The sequence below is a fragment of the Anas platyrhynchos genome, chromosome 39, assembly GCF_047663525.1.
Source record: "Anas platyrhynchos isolate ZD024472 breed Pekin duck chromosome 39, IASCAAS_PekinDuck_T2T, whole genome shotgun sequence".
Lineage (NCBI taxonomy): Eukaryota > Metazoa > Chordata > Aves > Anseriformes > Anatidae > Anas > Anas platyrhynchos.
The window spans coordinates 2,956,997-2,970,609 of NC_092627.1; positions in this window are offsets into that span (position 1 = coordinate 2,956,997).

Genomic DNA, 13,613 nt, shown 5'->3' on the forward strand with positions numbered 1-13,613 from the left:
AGGCCCTTTCGCCCATCCAAAAGTGCCCTCAAAGGAAGGCTTTGGGTACGAGTGAACTCCCCAGGGGAGCCTTTACGCAGCCCCACATGCAACTGGACCCTCCGGGTTCACTCTTTCACAACAAGCCTAAATATATCCTTAGCTGGCATCGAAAACGACTAAAAAATTGGGCCCCAGGAAACGTGTTGCGATCCCCTTTCGCCCATCCAAAAGTGCCCCCAAAGGAAGGCTTTGGGTACAAGTGAACTCCCCAGGGGAGCCTTTACGCAACCCCACATGCAACTGGACCCTCCGGTTTCACTCTTTCACAGTAAGCCTAAATATATCCATAGCAGGCATAGAAGAAGTCTGATATATCGAGCCCTAGGAAACGCATTCCGAGCCACTTTCGCCCATCCAAAAGTGCCCGCAAAGGAAGGCTTTGGGTACAAGTGAACTCCCCAGGGGAGCCTTTACGCAGCCCCACATGCAAAAGGACCCTCCAGGTTCACTCACTCAGAGCAACCCTAAATATAGCCCTTGCTAACATCGAAGACGACTTAAAATTCGGCCCCAGGAAACACGTTGCGAGCCCCTTTCACCCGTCCAAAAATACCCAGAAAGGAAGGCTTTGGGTAAAAGTGAACTCCCCAGGGGAGCCTTTACCCAGCCCCACATGCAACTGGACCCTCCGTGTTCGTTGTTTCCGAGCAAGCCGTAATACAGCCCTAGCCGACATAGAAGACGACTGAAAAATCGGGCCCCAGGAAATGCGTTGCTAGCCCCTTTCGCCCATCCAAAAGTGCCCGCAAAGGAAGGCTTTGGGTACAAGTGAACTCCCCAGGGGAGCCTTTAGGCAGCCCCACATGCAACGGGACCCTCCGAGTTCACTCTTTCATACTAAACCAAAATATGTCCCTTACCTCCACGTAAGACTGAAAATCTGAGCCCGAGGAAACGCATTCCGAGCCACTTTCACCCATACAAAAATGCCCCCAAAGGAAGGCGTTGGGTACAAGTGAACTCCCCAGGGGAGCCTTTACGCAGCCCCACATGCAACTGGACCCTCCGGGTTCGCTCTTTCCGAGCAAACCTAAATACATCCCTAGCTGGATTGGGAGAAAACTGAAAATCTGGCCCCAGAAAACGCGTTGTGAGCCACTTTCGCCCATTCTAAAGTGCCCGCAAAGGAAGGCTTTGGGTACAAGTGAACTTCCCAGGGGAGCCTTTACGCAGCCCCACATGCAACTGGACCCTCCGGGTTCGCTCTATCCGAGCAAACCTAAATACATCCGTAGCCAGATTGGGAGAAAACTAAAAATCTGGACCCCAGGAAACGCGTTGTGAGCCCCTTTCGCCCATCCAAATGTGCCTGCAAAGGAAGGCTTTGGGTACAAGTGAACTCCCCAGGGGAGCCTTTACGCAGCCCCAAATGAAACTGGACCCTCCGGGTTCGCTCTTTCCGAGCTAACCTAAATACATCCCTAGCCGGATTGGGAGAAAACTGAAATCTGGCCCCAGGAAACGCATTGCGAGCCCCTTTCGCCCATCCAAAAGTGCCCCCAAAGGAAGGCTTTCGGTACAACTGAACTCTGCAGGGGAGCCTTTACGCAGCCCCACTTGCAACTGGACCCTCCGGGTTCGTTGTTTACGAGCAAGCCTTAATATAGCCCTAGCCGGCATAGAAGACGTCTGAAAAATCTGGCCCCAGGAAACGCGTTGCGAGCCCCTGTCGCCCGTCCAAAAGTGCCCGCAAAGGAAGGCTTTGGGTACAAGTGAACTCCCCAGGGGAGCCTTTACGCAGCTCCACATGCAACTGGACCCTTCGGGTTCGTTGTTTCTGAGCAAGCCTTAATAGAACCCTAGCCGACATAGAAGACGTCTGAAAAATTGGGCCCCAGGAAACGCGTTGCGAGCCCCTGTCGCCCATCCAAAAGTGCCCGCAAAGGAAGGCTTTGGGTACAAGTGAACTCCCCAGGGGAGCCTTTACGCAGCCCCACATGCAACTGGACCCTCCGGGTTCGTTGTTTCCCAGCAAGCCTTAATATAGCCCTAGCCGGCATAGAAGACGTCTGAAAAATTGGGCCCCAGGAAACGAGTTGCGAGCAATTTTCGCCCATCCAAAAGTGCCCACAAAGGAAGGTTTTGGGTACAAGTGAACTCCCCAGGGGAGCCTTTACGCAGCCCCACATGCAACTGGACCCTCCGGGTTCGCTCTTTCCGAGCAAACCTAAATACATACCTAGCCGGATTGGGAGAAAACTGAAATCTGGCCCCAGGAAAAGCATTGCGAGCCCCTTTTGCCCATCCAAAAGTGCCCGCAAAGGAAGGCTTTGGGTACAAGTGAACTCCCCAGGGGAGACTTTACACAGCCCCACTTGCAACAGGACCCTCCGGGTTCGCTCTTCCCGAGCTAACGTAAATATATCCCTAGGCGTCTTGGGTCAAGACTGAAAAACCAAGCCCGAGAAAACGCGTTGCGAGCCCCTTTCGCCCATCCAAAAGTGTCCGCAAAGGAAGGCTTTGGGTACAAGTGAACTCCCCAGGGGAGCCTTTACGCAGCCCCACATGCAACTGGACCCTCCGGGTTCACTCTTTCACAGCAAGCCTGAATATATCCATTGCCGGCATCAGAGACGACTGAAAAATTGGGCCCTAGGAAACGAATTCCGAGCCCCTTTCGCCCATCCAAAAGTGTCTCCAAAGGAAGGCTTTGGGTAAAAGTGAACTCCCCAGGGGAGCCTTTACGAAGCAACACATGCAACTGGACCCTTTGGGTTCACTGTTTCCGAGCAACCCTAAATATATCCCTAGCTGGCATCGAAGACGACTAAAAAATTGGGCCCCAGAAAACGCGTTGCGATCCCCTTTCGCCCATTCAAAAGTGCCCGCAAAGGAAGGCTTTGCGTACAAGTTAATTCCCCAGGGGAGCCTTTAGGCAGCCCCACATGCAACGGGACCCTCCGAGTTCACTCTTTCATACTAAACCAAAATATGTCCCTTACCTCCACGTAAGACTGAAAATCTGAGCCCGAGGAAACGCATTCCGAGCCACTTTCACCCATACAAAAATGCCCCCAAAGGAAGGCGTTGGGTACAAGTGAACTCCCCAGGGGAGCCTTTACGCAGCCCCACATGCAACTGGACCCTCCGGGTTCGCTCTTTCCGAGCAAACCTAAATACATCCCTAGCTGGATTGGGAGAAAACTGAAAATCTGGCCCCAGAAAACGCGTTGTGAGCCACTTTCGCCCATTCTAAAGTGCCCGCAAAGGAAGGCTTTGGGTACAAGTGAACTTCCCAGGGGAGCCTTTACGCAGCCCCACATGCAACTGGACCCTCCGGGTTCGCTCTATCCGAGCAAACCTAAATACATCCGTAGCCAGATTGGGAGAAAACTAAAAATCTGGACCCCAGAAAACGCGTTGTGAGCCCCTTTCGCCCATCCAAATGTGCCCGCAAAGGAAGGCTTTGGGTACAAGTGAACTCCCCAGGGGAGCCTTTACGCAGCCCCACTTGCAACTGGACCCTCCGGGTTCGTTGTTTCTGAGCAAGCCTTAATATAACCCTAGCCGGCATAGAAGACGTCTGAAAAATCAGGCCCCAGGAAACGCGTTCCGAGCCACTTTCACCCATCCAAAAGTGCCCGCAAAGGAAGGCTTTGGGTACAAGTGAACTCCCCAGGGGAGCCTTTACGCAGCCCCACATGCAACTGGACCCTCCGGGTTCACTCTTTCACAACAAGCCTAAATATATCCTAAGCTGGCATCGAAAACGACTAAAAAATTGGGCCCCAGGAAACGAGTTGCGAGCAATTTTCGCCCATCCAAAAGTGCCCCCAAAGGAAGGCTTTGGGTACAAGTAAACTCCATAGGAGAGCCTTTACGCAACCCCACATGCAACTGGACCCTCCGGTTTCACTCTTTCACAGTAAGCCTAAATATATCCATAGCAGGCATAGAAGAAGTCTGATATATCGAGCCCTAGGAAACGCATTCCGAGCCACTTTCGCCCATCCAAAAGTGCCCGCAAAGGAAGGCTTTGGGTACAAGTGAACTCCCCAGGGGAGCCTTTACGCAGCCCCACATGCAAAAGGACCCTCCAGGTTCACTCACTCAGAGCAACCCTAAATATAGCCCTTGCTAACATCGAAGACGACTTAAAATTCGGCCCCAGGAAACACGTTGCGAGCCCCTTTCACCCGTCCAAAAATACCCAGAAAGGAAGGCTTTGGGTAAAAGTGAACTCCCCAGGGGAGCCTTTACCCAGCCCCACATGCAACTGGACCCTCCGTGTTCGTTGTTTCCGAGCAAGCCGTAATACAGCCCTAGCCGACATAGAAGACGACTGAAAAATCGGGCCCCAGGAAACGCGTTGCTAGCCCCTTTCGCCCATCCAAAAGTGCCTGCAAAGGAAGGCTTTGGGTACAAGTGAACTCCCCAGGGGAGCCTTTACGCAGCCCCACATGCAACGGGACCCTCCGGGTTCACTGTTTCCGAGCAACCCAAAATATATCCGTAGCTGACATCGAAGACAACTGAAAAATTGGGCCCCAGGAAACGCGATCCGAGCCCCCTTTTCCCTTCAAAAAGTGCCGCCAACAAATGCTTTGGGTACAAGTGAACTCCCCAGGGGAGCCTTTACGCAGCCCCACATGCAACTGGACCCTCCGAGTTCACTTTTTCACAACAAGCCTAAATATATGCCTTACCAGGATGGGAGAAGACTGAAAATTCAAGCCCTAGAAAAAACGTTGTGAGTCCCTTTCGCCCATCCAAAAGTGCCCGCAAAAGAAGGCTTTGGGTACAAGTGAACTCCCCAGGGGAGGCTTTACGCAGCCCAACATGCAACTGGACCCTCCGGGTTCGCTCTTTCCGAGCAAAACTAAATACAGCCCTAGCCGGATTGGGAGAAAAGTGAAAAACCGGCCCCAGAAAACGCGTTGCGAGCCCCTTTCGCCCATCCAAATGTGCCCCCAAAGGAAGGCTTTGGGTACAAGTGAACTCCCCAGGAGAGCCTTTACACAGCCCCACATGCAACTGGACCCTCCGGGTTCACTCTTTCACAACAAGCCTAAATATATCCCTTGCCGGCATGGGAGAAGACTGAAAATCTGGGCCCTAGGAAACACATTCCTAGACCCTTTCACCCATCCAAAAGTGCCCCCAAAGGAAGGCTTTGGGTACAAGTGAACTCCCCAGGGGAGCCTTCACGCAGCCCAGCATTCAACTGGACCCTCCGGGGTCGCTCATTCCGAGCAACCCAAACACATAACCATAGCCGTCATCAGAGACGATTGAAAAATCAGTCCACAGAAATATCGTTGCGAGCCCCTTTAGCTCATCCAAAAGTGCCTGCAAAGGAAGGCTTTGGGTACAAGTGAACTCCCCAGGGGAGCCTTTACGCAGCCCCACATGCAACTGGAACCTCCGGGTTCATTCTTTCCAACAAGCCTCAATATAGCCCTAGCCGACATAGAAGACGACTGAAAAATCGGGCCCCAGGAGACACGTTGTGATCCCCTTTTGCCCATCCAAAAGTGTCTGCAAAGGAAGGCTTTTGGTACAAGTGAACTCCCCAGGGGAGCCTTTACGCAGCCCCACATGCAACTGGACCATCCGGGTTCACTCACTCCGAGCAACCCTAAATATAGCCCTAGCTAACATAGAAGACGACTTAAAATTCAGCCCCAGGAAATGCGTTGCTAGCCCCTTTAACCCATCCAAAAGTGACCGCAAAGGAAGGCTTTGCGTACAAGTGAACTCCCCAGGGGAGGCTTTACGCAGCCCCACATGCAACCTGAACCTCCAGGTTCATTCTTTCACAGCCAGCCTAAATATATCCATAGCCGGCATAGAAGACGACTGAAAAATCGCGCCCTAGGAAACGCGTTGAGAGCCCCTTTCGCCCATCCAAAATGCCCCCAAAGGAAGGCTTTGGGTACAAGTGAACTCCCCAGGGGAGCCTTTACGCAGCCCCACATGCAACTGGCCCCTCCGAGTTCGTTGTTTCCGAGCAAGCCTTTATATATCCCTAGCCGGCATAGAAGACGATTGAAAAATCGGGCCCCAGGAAATGCGTTGCGAGCCCCTTTCGCCCATCCAAAAGTGCCCACAAAGGAAGGCTTTGGGTACAAGTGAACTCCCCAGGTGAGCCTTCACGCAGCCCCACATGCAACTGGACCCTCCGGGGTCGCTCATTCCGAGCAACCCAAAAACATATCCCTGGCCGGCAACAGAGACGACTGAAAAATCTGGCGCCAGAAAACGCGTTGCTAGCCCCTTTCGCCCATCCAAAAGTGCCCCCAAAGGAAGGCTTTGGGTACAAGTGAACTCCCCAGGGGAGGCTTTACGCAGCCCAACATGCAACTGGACCCTCCGGGTTCGCTCTTTCCGAGCAAAACTAAATACATACCTAGCCGGATTGGGAGAAAAGTGAAAAACCGGCCCCAGAAAACGCGTTGCGAGCCCCTTTCGCCCATCCAAATGTGCCCCCAAAGGAAGGCTTTGGGTACAAGTGAACTCCCCAGGGGAGTCTTCACGCAGCCCCACATGCAACTGGACCCTCCGGGTTCACTCTTTCACAACAAGCCTAAATATATCCCTTACCGGCATGGGAGAAGACTGAAAACCTGGGCCCCAGGAAACGCATTGCGAGCCCCTTTCGCCCATCCAAAAGTGCCCGCAAAGGAAGGTTTTGGGTACAAGTGGACTCCCCAGGGGAGTCTTCACGCAGCCCCACATGCAACTGGACCTTCCGGGTTCACTCTTTCACAACAAGCCTAAATATATCCCTAGCTGGCATCGAAGACGACTGAAAAATCGGGCCCCAGAAACGCGTTGAGAGCTCCTTTCGCCCACTCAAAAGTGCCCCCAAAGGAAGGCTTTGGGTACAAGTGAACTCCCCAGGGGAGCCTTTACGCAGCCCCACATGCAACTGGACCTTCCGGGTTCACTCTTTCACAACAAGCCTAAATATATCCCTAGCTGGCATCGAAGACGACTGAAAAATCGGGCCCCAGAAACGCGTTGAGAGCTCCTTTCGCCCACTCAAAAGTGCCCCCAAAGGAAGGCTTTGGGTACAAGTGAACTCCCCAGGGGAGCCTTTACGCAGCCCCACATGCAACTGGACCTTCCGGGTTCACTCTTTCACAACAAGCCTAAATATATCCCTAGCTGGCATCGAAGACGACTGAAAAATCGGGCCCCAGAAACGCGTTGAGAGCTCCTTTCGCCCACTCAAAAGTGCCCCCAAAGGAAGGCTTTGGGTATAACTGAACTCCCCAGGGGAGCCTTTACGCAGCGCCACATGCAACTGGACCCTCCGGGTTGACTTTTTCACAACAAGCCTAAATATATGCCTTACCTAATGGGAGAAGACTGAAAATTCAGGCCCTAGAAAAAGCGTTGCGAGCCCCATTCGCCCATCCAAAAGTGCCCCCAAAGGAAGGCTTTGGGTACAAGTGACCTCCCCAGGGGAGCCTTTACCCAGCCCCACATGCAACTGGACCCTCCGTGTTCGTTGTTTCCGAGCAAGCCGTAATACAGCCCTAGCCGACATAGAAGACGACTGAAAAATCGGGCCCCAGGAAACGCATTGCGAGCCCCTTTCGCCCATCCAAAAGTGTCCGCAAAGAAAGGCTTTGGGTACAAGTGAACTCCCCAGGGGAGCCTTTACGCAGCCCCACATGCAACGGGACCCTCCGGGTTCACTCTTTCACAGCAAGGCTTAATATAACCCTAGCCGTCATAGAAGACGTGTGAAAAACTGGGCCCCAGGAAACGCGTTGCGAGCTCCTTTCGCCCATCCAAAAGTTCCCCCAAAGGAAGGCTTTGGGTACAAGTGAACTCCCCAGGAGAACCTTTACGCAGCCCCACATGCAACTGGACCCTCCGGGTTCACTCACTCCGAGCAACCCTAAATGTAGCCCAAGCTAACATCGAAGACGACTTAAAATTCAGCCTCAGGAAACGCGTTGCAAGCCCCTTTCGCCCATCCAAAAGTGCCCCCAAAGGAAGGCTTTGGGTACAAGTGAACTCCCCAGGGGAGCCTTTACGAAGCCCCACGTGCAACTGGCCCCTCCGAGTTCGTTGTTTCCGAGCAAGCCTTTATATAGCCCTAGCCGGCATAGAAGACGATTGAAAAATCTGGCCTCAGGAAATGCGTTCCGAGCCCCTTTCGCCCATCCAAAAGTGCCCGCAAAGGAAGGCTTTGGGTACAAGTGAACTCCCCAGGGGAGCCTTCACGCAGCCCCACATGCAGCTGCACCCTTTGGGTTCACTGTTTCTGAGCAACCCTAAATATAACCATGGCTGGCGTGGGAGAAGACTGAAAATCTGGGCCCGAGGAAATGCGTTGCGAGCCCCTTTCGCCCATCCAAAAGATCGCGCAGAGGAAGGCTTTGGGTACAAGTGAACTCCCCAGGGGAGCCTTTACGCAGCCCCACATGCAACTGGACCCTCCGGGTTCACTCTTTCACAACAAGCCTAAATATATCCCTTGCCGGCATGGGATAAGACTGAAAATCTGGGCCCCTGGAAACGCATTCCGAGCCCCTGTCGCCCATCCAAAATGCCCCCAAAGGAAGGCTTTGGGTACAAGTGAACTCCCCAGGGGAGCCTTCACGCAGCCCCACATGCAACTGGACCCTCCGGGGTCGCTCATTTCGAGCAACCCAAAAACATAACCCTAGCCGTCATCAGAGACGATTGAAAAATCAGGCCACAAATAAATCGTTGCTAGCCCCTTTCGCCCACTCAAAAGTGCCCCCAAAGGAAGGCTTTGGGTACAAGTGAACTCCCCAGGGGAGCCTTTACGCAGCCCCACATGCAACTGGACCTTCCGGGTTCACTCTTTCACAACAAGCCTAAATATATCCCTAGCTGGCATCGAAGACGACTGAAAAATCGGGCCCCAGAAACGCGTTGAGAGCTCCTTTCGCCCACTCAAAAGTGCCCCCAAAGGAAGGCTTTGGGTACAAGTGAACTCCCCAGGGGAGCCTTTACGCAGCGCCACATGCAACTGGACCCTCCGGGTTGACTTTTTCACAACAAGCCTAAATATATGCCTTACCTAATGGGAGAAGACTGAAAATTCAGGCCCTAGAAAAAGCGTTGCGAGCCCCATTCGCCCATCCAAAAGTGCCCCCAAAGGAAGGCTTTCGGTACAAGTGACCTCCCCAGGGGAGCCTTTACCCAGCCCCACATGCAACTGGACCCTCTGTGTTCGTTGTTTCCGAGCAAGCCGTAATACAGCCCTAGCCGACATAGAAGACGACTGAAAAATCGGGCCCCAGGAAACGCGTTGCGAGCCCCTTTCGCCCATCCAAAAGTGTCCGCAAAGAAAGGCTTTGGGTACAAGTGAACTCCCCAGGGGAGCCTTTACGCAGCCCCACATGCAACTGGACCCTCCGGGTTCACTCTTTCACAACAAGCCTAAATATATCCCTTGCCGGCATGGGAGAAGACTGAAAACCTGGGCCCCAGGAAACGCATTCCGAGCCCCTTTCACCCATCCAAAAGTGCCCGCAAAGGAAGGTTTTGGGTACAAGTGGACTCCCAAGGGGAGTCTTCACGCAGCCCCACATGCAACTGGACTCTCTGGGGTCGCTCATTACGAGCAACCCAAAAACATAACCCCTGCCGTCATCAGAGACGATTGAAAAATCAGGCCACAGAAAAATCGTTGCGAGCCCCATTCGCCCATCCAAAAGTGCCCGCAAAGGAAGGCTTTGGGTACAAGTGAACTCCCCAGGGGAGCCTTTACGCAGCCCCACATGCAACTGGACCTTCCGGGTTCACTCTTTCACAACAAGCCTAAATATATCCCTAGCTGGCATCGAAGACGACTGAAAAATCGGGCCCCAGAAACGCGTTGAGAGCTCCTTTCGCCCACTCAAAAGTGCCCCCAAAGGAAGGCTTTGGGTATAACTGAACTCCCCAGGGGAGCCTTTACGCAGCGCCACATGCAACTGGACCCTCCGGGTTGACTTTTTCACAACAAGCCTAAATATATGCCTTACCTAATGGGAGAAGACTGAAAATTCAGGCCCTAGAAAAAGCGTTGCGAGCCCCATTCGCCCATCCAAAAGTGCCCCCAAAGGAAGGCTTTGGGTACAAGTGACCTCCCCAGGGGAGCCTTTACCCAGCCCCACATGCAACTGGACCCTCCGTGTTCGTTGTTTCCGAGCAAGCCGTAATACAGCCCTAGCCGACATAGAAGACGACTGAAAAATCGGGCCCCAGGAAACGCATTGCGAGCCCCTTTCGCCCATCCAAAAGTGTCCGCAAAGAAAGGCTTTGGGTACAAGTGAACTCCCCAGGGGAGCCTTTACGCAGCCCCACATGCAACGGGACCCTCCGGGTTCACTCTTTCACAGCAAGGCTTAATATAACCCTAGCCGTCATAGAAGACGTGTGAAAAACTGGGCCCCAGGAAACGCGTTGCGAGCTCCTTTTGCCCATCCAAAAGTTCCCCCAAAGGAAGGCTTTGGGTACAAGTGAACTCCCCAGGAGAACCTTTACGCAGCCCCACATGCAACTGGACCCTCCGGGTTCACTCACTCCGAGCAACCCTAAATGTAGCCCAAGCTAACATCGAAGACGACTTAAAATTCAGCCTCAGGAAACGCGTTGCAAGCCCCTTTCGCCCATCCAAAAGTGCCCCCAAAGGAAGGCTTTGGGTACAAGTGAACTCCCCAGGGGAGCCTTTACGAAGCCCCACGTGCAACTGGCCCCTCCGAGTTCGTTGTTTCCGAGCAAGCCTTTATATAGCCCTAGCCGGCATAGAAGACGATTGAAAAATCTGGCCTCAGGAAATGCGTTCCGAGCCCCTTTCGCCCATCCAAAAGTGCCCGCAAAGGAAGGCTTTGGGTACAAGTGAACTCCCCAGGGGAGCCTTCACGCAGCCCCACATGCAGCTGCACCCTTTGGGTTCACTGTTTCTGAGCAACCCTAAATATAACCATGGCTGGCGTGGGAGAAGACTGAAAATCTGGGCCCGAGGAAATGCGTTGCGAGCCCCTTTCGCCCATCCAAAAGATCGCGCAGAGGAAGGCTTTGGGTACAAGTGAACTCCCCAGGGGAGCCTTTACGCAGCCCCACATGCAACTGGACCCTCCGGGTTCACTCTTTCACAACAAGCCTAAATATATCCCTTGCCGGCATGGGATAAGACTGAAAATCTGGGCCCCTGGAAACGCATTCCGAGCCCCTGTCGCCCATCCAAAATGCCCCCAAAGGAAGGCTTTGGGTACAAGTGAACTCCCCAGGGGAGCCTTCACGCAGCCCCACATGCAACTGGACCCTCCGGGGTCGCTCATTTCGAGCAACCCAAAAACATAACCCTAGCCGTCATCAGAGACGATTGAAAAATCAGGCCACAAATAAATCGTTGCTAGCCCCTTTCGCCCACTCAAAAGTGCCCCCAAAGGAAGGCTTTGGGTACAAGTGAACTCCCCAGGGGAGCCTTTACGCAGCCCCACATGCAACTGGACCTTCCGGGTTCACTCTTTCACAACAAGCCTAAATATATCCCTAGCTGGCATCGAAGACGACTGAAAAATCGGGCCCCAGAAACGCGTTGAGAGCTCCTTTCGCCCACTCAAAAGTGCCCCCAAAGGAAGGCTTTGGGTATAACTGAACTCCCCAGGGGAGCCTTTACGCAGCGCCACATGCAACTGGACCCTCCGGGTTGACTTTTTCACAACAAGCCTAAATATATGCCTTACCTAATGGGAGAAGACTGAAAATTCAGGCCCTAGAAAAAGCGTTGCGAGCCCCATTCGCCCATCCAAAAGTGCCCCCAAAGGAAGGCTTTGGGTACAAGTGAACTCCCCAGGGGAGCCTTTACCCAGCCCCACATGCAACTGGACCCTCCGTGTTCGTTGTTTCCGAGCAAGCCGTAATACAGCCCTAGCCGACATAGAAGACGACTGAAAAATCGGGCCCCAGGAAACGCGTTGCGAGCCCCTTTCGCCCATCCAAAAGTGTCCGCAAAGAAAGGCTTTGGGTACAAGTGAACTCCCCAGGGGAGCCTTTACGCAGCCCCACATGCAACGGGACCCTCCGGGTTCACTCTTTCACAGCAAGGCTTAATATAACCCCAGCCGTCATAGAAGACGTCTGAAAAACTGGGCCCCAGGAAACGCGTTGCGAGCTCCTTTCGCCCATCCAAAAGTGCCCGCAAAGGAAGGCTTTGGGTACAAGTGAACTCCCCAGGGGAGGCTTTACGCAGCCCCACATGCAACTGGCCCCTCCGAGTTCGTTGTTTCCGAGCAAGCCTTTATATAACCCTAGCCGGCATCGATGACGACTGAAAAATCTGGCCCCAGGAAATGCGTTCCGAGCCCCTTTCGCCCATCCAAAAGTGCCCGCAAAGGAAGGCTTTGGGTACAAGTGAACTCCCCAGAGGAGCCTTCACGCAGCCCCACATGCAACTGGACCCTCCGGGGTCACTCATTCCGAGCAACCCAAAAATATATCCCTGGCCGGCAACAGAGACGACTGAAAAATCTGGCCCCAGAAAACGCGTTGCTAGCCCCTTTCGCCCATCCAAAAGTGCCCCCAAAGGAAGGCTTTGGGTATAAGTGATCTCCCCAGGGGAGCCTTTACACAGCCCCACATGCAACTGGACCCTCAGAGTTCACTGTTTCCGAGCAAGCCTAAATATACCCCTAGCTGGCATCGAAGACAACTGAAAAATTTGGCACTAGAAAATGCGTTGCGAGCCACATTCACCCATCCAAAAGTGCCCGCAAAGGAAGGCTTTGGGTACAAGTGAACTCCCCAGGGGAGCCTTCACGCAGCCCCACATGCAGCTGGAGCCTTTGGATTCACTGTTTCCGAGCAACCCTAAATATAGCCCTAGCTGGCGTGGGAGAAGACTGAAAATCTGGGCCCAAGGAAATGCGTTGCGAGCCCCTTTCGCCCATCCAAAAGATCCCGCAAAGGAAGGCTTTGGGTACAAGTGAACTCCCCAGGGGAGCCTTTACGCAGCCCCACATGCAACTCGAACCTCCAGGTTCACTCTTTCACAGCCAGCCTAAATAAATCCATAGCCGGCATAGAAGACGACTGAAAAATCGGGCCCCAGGAAACGCGTTGCGAGCCCCTTTCGCCCATCCAAAAGTGTCCGCAAAGGAAGGCTTTGGGTACAAGTGAACTCCCCAGGGGAGCCTTTACGCAGCCCCACATGCAACTGGACCCTCCGGGTTCACTCTTTCACAACAAGCCTAAATATATCCCTTACCGGCATGGGAGAAGACTGAAAACCTGGGCCCCAGGAAACGCATTGCGAGCCCCTTTCACCCATCAAAAAGTGCACGCAAAGGAAGGCTTTGGGTACAAGTGAACTCCCCAGGGGAGCCTTTACGCAGCCCCACATGCAACTGGACCTTCCGGGTTCACTCTTTCACAACAAGCCTAAATATATCCCTAGCTGGCATCGAAGACGACTGAAAAATCGGGCCCCAGAAACGCGTTGAGAGCTCCTTTCGCCCACTCAAAAGTGCCCCCAAAGGAAGGCTTTGGGTACAAGTGAACTCCCCAGGGGAGCCTTTACGCAGCCTCACATGCAACTGGACCCTCCGGGTTCGTTGTTTCCGAGCAAGAATTAATATCCCTGGAAGGCATAGAAG